We start from the raw sequence: 13868 nt of genomic DNA on the forward strand, positions 1-13868 counted from the left end.
AGCAAATTCGGTACTACCGGGACAAAAAAATACAATTTCTATTCCATGATTCACTTGCATAGGTTTGGTATTTTGAAGCCATTAAGACCTAACTATTGTATTAATTATGAGTGACCCGTTCCATATTTTTGCACGTTTTTAACTGCCCGAGACAAGGCATTTTTGTTATAGCGTCATCAGAAGCTACTGTATTACTCTTTGCAGTCCACGAGTACATAGGAATCACAACCCAATGACCAGATACTCTCTGTATCCACTTGTTTAGTTCCCACTTAAGGTTATTGAAACTTTAACCTTCCTCCTTTCACTACAAATTCACGTCAGTACCAGTTGTTGTTAAAACTGACCACTTGCATCACTTCTTTTGCTACTTTTGTATATCCTGTTCTCAAGAACTAACTTGTTAGAAAACCTCTTCAATTTTTGGTTTCTTAATATTTGCATGTAGCCTAGCTACTCCTCAAGTTGTGTGTATCATTACGAATGGGAAAAAATTCTAGGGCATAGTTAAAGGTTACTGGCCTAACATCCAGCATTGGTGCTTAAATTTAATAAAATTATAAATAATACCTTGCACCTTGATGGGGTTCCGGGAGTTATATTCCCCAAGCTTTTGCTACATTGTTGTTTCCAAATTACGTCTTCGATTCCTCTCCAGATTCAGGTGAGTTAATTTCTGGCTCTAAGTGCCCCTCTATTGCCCTCCATTACTATGTCACTACTTTTTCCAGTTCTGCTTTCCTGCATTGCTTATTGAACCATTGGATTATTTTGCTTTTCTCGTTCCCCTCCCTTTTGAGAGGGATGAACACCATTGCATGGCCATGCGCAAAGCACGGTTTAAGAAAAAAATGGAGCTACACATATAAAGTATTTTTCCCATTCATAAACAGGGGGTTTGGCCTGTGGATTAACAAGCATTTGGCCATTGTTTATAAGGACGGGCTGCTCGCCATGCTTCAGAGTAACACTGAGCCATGTGAACCCAGCAAACTAACGTGGGGAGCCACCCTGGCGCCCAGTACACCACCCTCCCAGTCATGATCCTGCACCACCTCCCGCACCCGCTCATGTAACATCCCCCCCCCCACCCTCCCTCCCTCCCACCCTCATCCCACGCCACATCTTCCAACACAGCATCACTACCACGCGCTCCCACCTTAATATACACTTTTGACTATATTACTACATAATTAAAGCAGCTTAAATTTAAAATGCTCATTTTCATAATGTTAAATTTTATATGTTGTTTCATGCAAAAAAAAAAAACTTGATATAATGGGAAGAGCCACACACAACAGAATTAGCATTAACCGCCAAATAATGTGACTACTGAAAGTTAGTTTAGTTCACTTATTATGCATCCCATACCCATCCTTTGAGTGTGGTTGAAGAGGTTATAGAAACATCTCAGGAAATGAACCTCAAAATTCACATGGCTTTGCAACTTACAGTCTTGATAAACTAATTACATAGTTTAATATATAATTACATAGTTAGCTATGTAATTATAATTACATAGCTAATTACATAGTTTAATGTATATATCAACAATGGATTCAAGAACTGGACCACAAAAGCCTCCAAGCTAAGCAATTTACATTTGCGGTACCTGGACCTGGATGAGGTTCTGGGAGTTCTTCCACTCCCCAAGCTTACCCTGCACTCCACACCCATGCATCGTGAGGCGGTGGAAAGATTATAATCACGAACATCTTACAGTAAACAAACTTGGGATATCTGGCCGAGATATCCGGTGGTACGTCATTTTGATTTAGAGATTTGCTTTTTGAACTCGTGTGAAAGAACTCACACGAGTTAGGTATGGAAAAGTTTTAGACATGCTTTATTTTAGGTGAGATGTGTTTCAGCAGGTTGGGTGAATACCCAGAGGCACTTACAGCCAAGCCAAGCCTAAAGGTAATTACGGGCTCACCATAGCCCGTGCTACATGGACACTTCGTTCTGAGTAGCTAAATCTAAAGTCTGCACACCTTACTGGATGAACCGTAGATATGCGATTCTTCCAGCATAATTTTAAAATTAGAGAATATTCTCAATTATTTGTTCAAAATGAAACCTAACCTAACCATCCTGATCCCAATGCAAGTATCTCAGGCCTAATATAGTACATATATGTGCTATGCTAGGCCTAGGAATATTTAAGTTCAGGGTTTAGCTGTATTTTTTTCAAACTATAAAATTAATAATACCAAATTCTACTTTGTTTGTCCATCACGTCGATATTTGTACGATCGTCCAGTTACATCGTTGAGTAAATATCGTGAGGAGACATTCACGCATGGAACTAATAGGGGCAAAGGCAAGAACTCAGCAATGTGATGTTATAGTGGCCAGAATACGCCTGGGATATAGACGTATCTGGCAGCTTTCTCAAAACTCAAATGTCGAGTGCACAATGTGTCAACTTTGTGAAAGTGAAAACATGCACTTCCTTGAACATTATATTGTAGAATGTCCCATATTGACTGACTTTCGCCCTCCTGGGCTGAGGTATGCTGAACTCTGTTACTACTATATGAATACTGGAACACTGATATATTGGACTTGTATTCAAGATTGACCATGTATCCAGATATTGGTGACAGTGTCAGACCACGGAGGAAAATTGAAACAGGAATTTCCTCAAGTACTTTCGTATATTAATACATCTTCAGAAGAAGTGATTTTACAGGTCAAGTATTGGACATAAATAGGCAGGAGAGAATGGCGGAATGAGGCGAGGTATAATAACAAATGAATGGGAATTAGGTGGACACAAATATGAGCCGCACAAGAAATGCTGAAGGCCTATTGGCCCATACGATGCAGCTCCTATCCATACCCACCAACAGGCCCATACATGGATTATAATACCACAAGATAGCAAATATTTACAATGAATTAGTGAGACAAATGTGATCCTACTAGCAGGATCATTGGAGCACATTTGTCTCAGTGAGTGAACACCGAGGTGTTCACTCATCTCAGTGAGTGAACATCAATTAGTGAGACAAATGTGTCTTACTAATTGATCTCACTGGCAGATTTACGTCTGCCATACATAGTGTTCGATGAGTCTTTTACATAGTGTCATTAATGTTTTGATCAGACCACACACTAGAAGGTGAAGGAACGACGACGTTTCGGTCCGTCCTGGACCATTCTCAAGACAATCGACTTGACGGTCCAGGACGGACCGAAACGTCGTCGTCCCTTCACCTTCTAGTGTGTGGTCTGGTCAACACATTAATGACACTATGTAAAAGGCACATCGAACACTATGTATGGCAGACGTAAATCTGTGTATCTATGTATTTATGTAAGTAGGTTAGATTAGCATTTTAAAAACACTACAATCACCTTCTGTGTGGGTTGATTGTTCAAAAAATCCCTGAACTATAGGTTTAACAAATCTCTCACCCTGTCCATGGAGGACAGAACAAATGTATATATGCTGGTTAGCATTGTAAATGTGTAGCCACGTCTGAGGAAGAAAATAATAATAATAAAATAACATCGTTGGTTTGAAGCGTGTCTTGAAACTACAAAACACGGGTTCCTACTATAAACCCTGGATTAGCGGAACAACAAAAGTAATCAAGAGCCGAGGAGCAAGCCCTGTGATGCAAAACATTAAGAGCTAAGGAAGAGTGCATATTGGCGACTGTTCACCGTTCCCCAGGAGGTATGTGACAAGACTGAGTACTTGAACTGTGCAAACGTAGGCAGACTTCGGAACGAAGGTGGACGGACTAGACACCGAGACTTTCCAATCACCTGGGCCTTCTTTCCTTCATTGAAGAGACCTTCTTTCCTTTAGGGAAAGGTGAAGAGGAATGTGAATTATACTTCTGGACGGATGAAGATGGAGTAATTATGTCAATAGGCTATACATTTAAAGAACACAAAGTAGCCTTCTTGATACCTGCATGATGGGGTTCTGGGAGTTGTTCTACTCCCCAAGCCCGGCCCGAGGCCAGGCTTGACTTGTGAGAGTTTGGTCCATCAGGCTGTTGCTTGGAGCGGCCCGCAGGCCCACATACCCACCACAGCCCGGTTGGGCCGCAATCACAATCAAAATGATGGGCAGGATAACAATACTGTCAACATGAGACGCCAAATTAACAAAAAAAAAGATTGAGTGCTATCTAGGGCGGAATATTGTTGCACACTAACAACCCCATTCACAGCTAGACATACTGCTGACCAGAAGAACATGTACAAATGTTTGCTGCCAGAAGCTATTCAGTAAAACACAACTTACTGAGGCATTAAAATCCCACAAACTGAACTCATCGAAGCGCAGGCAAGACATACATAATTTACACCTGGAGACGGGTTCCAAACCTAAATATTGAAGTAATTACCCTTGGGACTGGGAGGTATGGCACAATAGTCCCAGTGAAGAGTAGGAGTGTTAAAATTACTTTTAGGACAATTCCATAAACATTAAGAGCGCAAGATTTTCAACACCCTCCTCTAAATACAAGGGACATAATTAGCCGATCCTTTTCGGCGAGGGACCTTTAAACTCCCCCAAAGGCTACCTGATTGACTGTGCTATCATTCGAACAGCCTGGTTGACCAGTCCAGCAACCAGGAGGCGAAGATTCACGAAGCAGTTACGCAAGCACTTACCTGTACATCTGTTCTCAATCTTTGGCGGCTTTGTTTACAATCATTAAACAGTTAATGAGCTCCGAAGCACCAGGAGGCTGTCTATAACAACAACAGTTGATTGGCAAGTTTTCATGCTTATAAACTGTTTAATAAATGTAACCAAAGCCGCCAAAGATTGAGAAAAGATGTACACGTTCGTAACTGCTTCGTGAATCTGGCCCTTGATCGGGAACCGGGGATATTGAACCCCGAAATCATCGCAGGGTAACTGCCTGGTTGACCAGAGTATTAACCAGGAGGCGTCGTCAGAGACCGGGCCGCTTGGGCACTGCTCCTGGGAAACCCACTAAGGGTCAGCTATGAGGCTGGTGTCACATACTCTATGACATGCCAAATAAACAACCTTCAGTTGGATACCTTTACCAGCTAGTCAAGTGTCTTACTGACGGGTGACTACTGAGCGGCTCCACTATATAAACCCGCTGAACATGTCCTCTCCTTGTACTTACCCTTATGTCAACAACTTACCTGTGGAAATAAAACATAATTGTTAGAATTGTAAGCCTCGAGGAATAATGAAAAAATAAAGAGGCTTAAAGGCAATTAAACACATACTAAATAAATGTTAAAATCGGGATAAAAATGTTCATTTAGGCGTAGAAACTAAAAAAAATTGAGAAAATTTACATTGGTGAAAATATTTGATTGAAAAAACGCACGCAGAAAATTAATCTTCATCAAATTACAAACTCGGAACAGTTATTATAATCCCTATTTATTATGCCAAGTCTTAATGCATCCAGAGTCTGGTGAATGCTAGTCTTCGATCACATTTAGGAGTGACTTCACCTCCAATGTCAATATTTAATAAAACCGTTCTATTTTGGAATTATCCTCAACTTCTTAAGTAGTTTTCATGATTCAATGTTTTAATTAACCTAAGCAATAAACGTATCCACACGTGAACAATCACTGAAAATTATATAGAGGGAGGGAATAAAGCAGAGGCAAACAATTTTAGACCGATAGCACTATCATCACCGATAACACACAAATCACAATTGTGTGATGCATCAAATGAACAAATCCACAAGGGCCGTGACGAGGATTCGAACCTGCGTCCGAGAACATCCCAGACACTGCCTTAATCGACTGAGCTACGACATGCTCCTTTTGACCATGTCGTAGCTCAGTCGATTAAGGCAGCGTCTGGGATGTTCTCGGACGCAGGTTCGAATCCTCGTCACGGCCCTTGTGGATTTGTTCATCACCGATAACTATCATCATTAGTTATAGCACTAACATGATGTTAGTGCTATAAAACCATAAAACTCCATAAAACCATAAAAATTCATAAAACACACCATAAAAATCTTTGAAAGAGTGCCTAGAACTAAGATCGCGAATCACAGGCAAACACAGTGTCCACAATATCTATATAACCATGGACATCATGGGACCGGAACAGAGCGCTCTTGCCTCTCACAATTACTAGACCACTATGTAACCAAAACTGGCGCTGTGGGATGAACCAAACGTCGAGTTAAGTATGCTCCATGGCCTTGTATGCCATGGAAGAGAAGCAAAACGCTGATGTAATACAGATTTCGCAGAAGCTTGTGACAAATGTGACCATGGTGTTATTACACACAAAATGCGCACAAAAGGAGTTACTGTACTGACAAAGTACGGGCAGAACCCAGGTCAACGTGGTAATATGCGAATCACCCACCGTGAAAAGCTGAGTTCCCCAGGGTACTGTGCTACGGGACTTTTTCTCATCCTCCCATCAGACAGACGGTGATACAGACTACGGTACTGTATCATCCTTTGCAAAGGACGATAAGGTTCATGAGAGAAGACAATATCGAGGACACAACAAACCTCCAGTAGAATGTCAATCAAGTCTTTCAATGGGCCACAGAAAATTACATACTTAATGAACAGACGTTTAAGCTACTGCGCTATGGAATAAAAAGTCAATATGAAAACGCAAACTACATATAACAATCAAATCACACTCTTGAAGAAAAAAACAATATACAAGATTTGGGAGTAAGCATGTCGGAAGACCTTATCTTTAAAGAACACAGTAAAGCAGCCGTCACAACTATAAGAAAATGACAAGTTGAATAACAAGAACCTTTCGCACTAGAGATGCTATACCAATTATCATACTTTACAAGACGCTAGTGCTCTCTAGAGTGGAATACTACTGCACAATGATCGCCCCTTTCAAAGTCGGAGAAATTGTTGACCTGTAGAGCGTGCAGAGATCCTTTACTGCTAGAACACATTCCGTAAAACATCTAAACTATTGGGACCGATTAAGATGCTCAAATCTGTATTCTCTGGAGCGCAGGCGAGAGATACATAATAATTTACACGTGGAAAATAGTAGAGGGGCTGGTCCCAAACCTGCATACAGATTTAACACCACATGAGAGCAGAAGGCATGGCAGGATGTGCAGAATACCCCCGTAGAAGAGCAGAGGTGCAACAGATACTCTGAGAGAGAACTATCAACATCAGAGGCCCGAGACTGTTCAACACGCTTCCACTACACATAAGGAGCATAACTGGCCGACCCCTCACAGTGTTTGAAAGAACTTTATAAACACCGCCAAAGGATACCTGATCAACCAGGCTGTGACACGTACGTCAGACTGCGAGCAGCCGCGTCCAACAGCCTGGTCCCCCAGTCCAGCAACGAGGAGGACTGGGCGATAACCGCGCCGCGGGGACGCTAAGCCCCGAAACCAACTTAAAGTATACTCAAGGTAAGGTATGGCACCCATGGATAATTTTTTGGACATGTTACGAGTACTGATGTTACCTGGAGCATACCTGGAGAGGGTTTCAGGAGTTGTTCTACTCCCTTTGCCCGCCCTGAGGCCAGGCTCGACTTGTGACAACTGGCAGTTGCTTGGAGCAGCCCGCAGGCCCAGAAGTCCACTACACCCTGGTTGGTCCGGCACATCTTGCAAATGTTAGTTTGCATTTCAATGAGCTTGCAACCTGAGTGTGTGGTATCTGAGATTGTAATGTCCCTGATTATTTTTTTATTTTGAAGATCAGAACTAGAGTATTTTCGTTTCTAGTTGACTCTTATCTGCCCGCTGAGTGAAGATGTGTCTCAGAATCTGCGTGATTGAGCTACAGGCTGACCTCACCTTGTAGCCCGTTTATCACATGTGAATAATTGCACTCTGGTATCCATATTTCCCCACCATAGTAGTCCTTTGTGCGAGTTTCAGTTAAGGATTCAAACAGCATCTCTCTCATTTTGGAGACCAGGTATAAAGTGGACAGGAGCGGGGGAGCATCCCTACAAGAGTGAGACATCAGCTTTATACCGAGCGTCGTGTGGCATCACCTACACAGGACAGTGTTGTACCTGCTGTCACTGGATCTGTCACATACCCCCTACACAACACCGTTTCATCATAAGTTCAGTGAGATTTCTGGAATAGTACATGTAATACTGAAACAGCTAGTTGTAATATGCCTAACACTGTTGCTCTTATCACTTTCCCAGAAACAAGAACAAAATGTTGACCAGACCACACACTAGAAGGTGAGGGGACGACAACGTTTCGGTCCGTCCTGGACCATTCTCAATTTGGACATTCTCATAATCGACTTGAGAATGGTCAAGGACAGACCGAAACGTGGTCGTCCCTTCACCTTCTAGTGTGTGGTCTGGTCAACATACTTCAGCCACGTTATCGTGACTCCTCGCCTGCACAAGAACAAAATAAAACCCGTGTATTAATAATATATTCAGCACATACCTCCTCAAACAGAGGTTGAGGAGTAACACTGAGAAATATGCGAACACCAAGATTAATGTTTCCCACATACTTGTCACCACTTTGTCTTAGAGGCAGTGAAAGCACACTGTATGTAGCACGTGCCACATTCGCCACAGTTAGGACTTTTGATTTATTTCATTTATAAATATGACATAAGATTCCCCATCATTAGCACTTCATAAACCTTACAAGATGGAATAGGCAATCAGGTTCATGACCTAAATACTGACGTCTTACGCGCTTACGCTTGACTGCGGTTTGAAAGTACCAACAGCCAAATAAATCAAGGCAGTAAGTGCGTCGGAAGCATACCTGCTTGATGGGGTTCTGGGAGAAGTTCTACTCCCCAAGCCCGGCCCGAGGCCAGGCTTGAATTGTAAGAGGCTGTTTCACCAGGCTGTCACCAGAGGTTCACCAGGCTGTTGCTTGGAGTGGCCCGCAGGCCCACATCCAGCACAGCCTGGTTGGTTTGTGGTCCGGCACTCTTTGAAGAAAACTATCTAGTTTTCTCTTGAAGATGTCCACGGTTGTTCCCGCAATATTTTTTATACTCTCTGGGAGAATGTTGAACAACCGCGAACCTCTGATGTTTACACAGTTCTGATGTATAATGCTCTCTGTGCCTATGGCACCTCTGCTCTTCACAGGTTCTATTCTGCCATATACAAGTGTTTCCGACGCACTATACACATACAACACTGACCATGCAGGCGTTCCCAGCATCACCACCGCGCGCGTCACGGTTTGAATAACATGTCCGGTTTTAATAAATATTTGACTTTCACGTGGATTTTATGATAAAATTTGGAAATTATCACTTATTTAGCCAAAATTATCAGTGGCAGAATTTAGATGCAGTATGAATGGTTGGTCCGCATTACCTTGTTCTTTAATGCTTGCCGTGTTATGAAATTTTATCTATAGAATAGAATGTCTGTCTATCCAAAGATGGCAGGCCAGACGGTCGAGGCTACCTTGAGGTCACCTTGAAGTGTTTCCGGGGCTTAGCGTCCCCGCGGCCCGGTCGTCGACCAGGCCTCCTCGTTGCTGGACTGGTCAACCAGGCTGATGGACGCGGCTGCTCGCAGCCTGACGTATGAATTACAGCCTGGTTGATCAGGTATCCTTTGAAGGTGCTTATCCAGTTCTCTATTGAACACTGTGAGGGGTCGGCCCCTTATGTGTAGTGGAAGCGTGTTGAACAGTCCCGGGCCCCTGATGTTGAGGCTAGCCTCAGTAAATTATACAAGATTGCTCGTATATATGGGTAGTGCCATGGGGGGAGGTCGGGGCCGGTCTCCATTACCCTCCCCCTCCCCCATCTGACCTTGGAGAAGCGTCAGCCCCTATGCACCTCTTACAGGAAGTCGGTGAATATGAAATATCTACCTGGAATCCGTAGACGTTAGGATTAGTTTATACAGTATTCAAATATTGTCATGCAAAATGGACCCATTGAAAAGCAGAGGTGCAAAGGGGTACGTTTAGGGAGAACTCAGCCAACATCAAGGGCCCAAGACTTTTCAACACTCTCCAGCTACAGATAAGGGACATAACTGGCCGGCCTCTCTCAGTGGCCAAGAGAAAACTGGATAAACACCTCCAAAGAATACCTGATCAATATAACCCACACCAAGATAATGTTATTAAAAGAAGACTAACACCAGTGCGCTAAAACAGAAGTGGAAAAGAACCGGGAGAAAAGGAAGAAAGCCCCCCTCCATTTAAAACTTTGACCCAAATATCACGGTAACAAGATTATAGCTAATAACCGAACTCGATTACCGGCTCACTATAGCCCGTGCCACATGGACATTTCGTTCTGAGTAGCTAAATCTATAAAACAACAACCTGATCAACCAGGCTGAGATTCATACATCAGCCGTGTCCAAGTCTGGTTGACCAGACGACAACCAGACGTTACCTTGCGGTCAGAGGGCGAGTACGGGAACTATGATCCCTGCAAACACCACAAGGTAGACAAGGTAGATAGGTAGACCCTCACCACCTCTCTCCCTCACTACTACACTGACAATCCCTGCCCATTAACACCACGCAAATACTTTAAGGGATTCCTTCTTTTGTGAACTCCGGAGCGACACAGCCACTGTCATTGTGGGTTCATCACAAACTGTGGCTCTCGCAACACATCAAAATACACGACACTTTTTGACAATACAACACTTACCTGCTGGATACCTACTTGATGGGGTTCTGGGCGTTCTTCTACTGTATTTCATCACTTGTACACGTAAACAATAGGTAGGAGGTAAACTGTGTATGACAATAAGGGGAGGTTGTGGGCCGGGAGCCAGAGTATAGAGCCCAGTGTGAGGGTGCCAAGTGACGACCACGACGCTGTGTTGGCACACCTTCAACCTTTCACCAGCACATGCTGTCATTACTACTCATACCCACCACCACATTACACACACATCTCTTATCACTCAACATCACTGAAGACGAGACCCACGCCACTACCCACACAACCCATACTATACATCATGTTGAATGTCATCATTCGTAATGATACACTCCAACGTGAAGAGAGAGATAAGTTTTTGCCACCCTTACCTTGAGGTTACCTTGAGGTGTTTCCGGGGCTTAGCGTCCCCGCGGCCCGGTTTCGACCAGGCCTCCTCGTTGCTGGACTGGTCAACCAGGCTGTTGGACGCGGCTGCTCGCAGCCTGACATACCAATCAATCACAGCCTGGTTGATCAGGTATTCTTTAGAGCGACTTATCGAGTTCTCTCTTGAACACTGTGAGGGGTCGGCCAGTTATGCCCCTTATGTGTAGTGGAAGCGTGTTGAACAGTCTCGGGCCTCTGATGTTGATAGTTCTCTCTCAGAGTACCTGTTGCACGGGGGTACTTCTGCAAATCCTGCCATGCCTTATGGTCTCATGTGATGTTATTTATGCGTGCAGGTTTGGGACCAGCCCATCAAGGCCAAGGTATTTAAATATATTTACGTGGTCAAGCTGGGAGGCTATCATTCAGTTGCATCTGGCGAACAATAACTCCCTACCTGGGTGGACACCTATTTAATATCTTTTCTCTACTGAGATGACTAAACCTAGGTTCTGACATGAACCTAATACAGAGTTAAGTGTGTTGTGCATATTAGCATAATCAGTGATATGTACCATTATATCATCTGCATAGCTAATGATGTGCACGTTGGGTTTACTAGGCACAGTTTAATAGCGCATTAAATAAGGCAGGGCTGAGGACACCTCCCTGTGGGGTGCCTAGTTCAAAGTCTGGTCACACTCCTATACCCCTGGAACAATACAGACGGCTTCCTGTTGGTTACGTAATCTCTACTCTAACAAAAAAGCTGACCACCAATATTTATTCTCGAAAGCTCACTCAAAGTGTCATGTTGGTTTGCAATGTCAAACGCAGACTTGAGATCTGGGAAGGTGGCACATGACTTCAGTGTGCAGAGCAAGACTGGCGGTAATGCAATGATGCACACACACCTTTCATGCATGAAGCCATACACCTCGGGGGATAACAATGTTATTCTATGGAGGAGACGGTTTAGGACCACTCTGTCGAATATTTTCCAAAGGCAGCATTGGGAAATTGGGCAGAAAGCATTCTCTTGATAAGGCTGCTGGTCCTTCACTACATACTGGTACTTTGGAGCAAATGGTTATTATAAAGTACTATCATTTCAGGAGGAAGGGTTGCCTCGAAGATACTACCCAGCTCAGCACAGCAACACCCACCCGAGGTTACCTTACCCGACGCCTAAGTCTCTGAATAACAATGTCTCAATACCGGGTCTAAACTTTGCGGGCGGAGAAAAAGGAGAGGGAGGAATCAACAGTATAACACCACGTATTTTCCTGAAGAGAACATGTTTATAAAAAAAGGTAAATAACCGATAAACAAATCCAAGTGGATTTTAACGAAATGTAAGAGCTTACATTAGCTGATCCTTGTTTCAAATATCTCTGTTTAGTTCAAGAGGGAAACATTTTATCAAGAGGGGAAACAAGTTATCTTCAGTTTACCAGTTGTGGTTCCGGGAATCGGGCCCCACGTGGCCCCAGGGTGCGACTACCCCTCGTGGTTGCCAGCCTGATCAACAAGACTGTTGCCAACGTATTTGCGACTCTCAGACCGACGTGGACGCTAAGAATATTTTCAACATAAAGACAAATGCAAAGTATAACATAATTCGAGTACAATGAGGCTGGCACCAATAAGAGAGACAATACGTGTTGGAGAGATTGGTCTCCGCTTTGGACGGTTCTCTGGGAGAACCGGGACTTGGGACTGGGACTTGTGATCCTGTGGTCCTGGGTATGATCCCAGGCGCCGGCGAGAAACAACGGGCAGAGTTTCTTTCACCCTATGCCCCTGTTACCTAGCAGTCAAATAGGTACCTGGGTGTTAGTCACCTATCACGGGCTGCTTCCTGGGGGTGGAGGCCTGGTCAAGGACCGGGCCGCGGGGACACTAAAGCCCCGAAATCAACTCAAGATAACCGTTGGTTGGTTTTGGTTGGTCTCTGGGAGGACGGTTCCTGCCAACTCAGGACCCGTGTTGCTGCTGACCTCTCACACCCCAGGCCAAGTGCACTCCCACAACTCTCCGCTCCCCCCTCAGGGTAACCCACCTACACTACTGTGTCAATTTAAGAGAGAAAACCGTCGGTAACAATACAGTATTGGTTCATCTTAATACATTTCGTCGCACAACGTAACTGTACGTTACAGGAAAACAGAGATATAAACAGGTGATGTGCATAGATCAATTCTACTCGCACATTACAACAGCAGTCGCCCCTTCTCTCCAGCCTCTCTGGACTCGTCAACACCTGCTCATCACTACCCCCCCCCCCCCTCCCCACGAAACACAACCACCCTCATCAACAAACTAAAGTTCTTCCCAATTTGCAATATATACTAGGAAGGGGCCTATATATTGGCTATTCAAGGGGCCTTACAACTTACAGGCTAAAGAAGCTAAACCTCACATCCCTGGAAAACAGAAGAGTAAGGGGAGACATGATAGCCACCTACAAAATTCTCAGGGGAATTGACAGGGTGGACAAAGACAAACTCTTCAGCACGGGTGGGACACGAACAAGGGGACACAGGTGGAAACTTAGTACCCAGATGAGCCACAGAGACGTTAGAAAGAATTTTTTCAGTGTCAGAGTAGTTAATAAATGGAATGCACTAGGAAGTGATGTGGTGGAGGCTGACTCCATACACAGTTTCAAATGTAGATATGATAAAAAGAGCCCAGTAGGCTCAGGAATCTGTACACCAGTTGATTGACAGTTGAGAGGCGGGACCAAAGAACCAAAGCTCAACCCCTGCAAGCACAATTAGGTGAGTATCAGTAGCATGGGTTCAGGGATGGCAAATCATGCCTCACAGGATTAATTGAATTTTATGACCAGGCAA

At 43.9% G+C, this 13868-nt stretch overlaps 1 protein-coding gene across 2 annotated transcripts in view; it reads right to left on the minus strand.

Annotated features, from left to right (window-relative positions):
* Positions 1 to 13868, minus strand: part of LOC123766735 (KAT8 regulatory NSL complex subunit 1) — a 114251-nt gene that overhangs the window by 48778 nt on the left and 51605 nt on the right. The window lies entirely within an intron of this gene.

The sequence above is a fragment of the Procambarus clarkii genome, chromosome 60, assembly GCF_040958095.1.
Source record: "Procambarus clarkii isolate CNS0578487 chromosome 60, FALCON_Pclarkii_2.0, whole genome shotgun sequence".
NCBI classification, from domain to species: domain Eukaryota; kingdom Metazoa; phylum Arthropoda; class Malacostraca; order Decapoda; family Cambaridae; genus Procambarus; species Procambarus clarkii.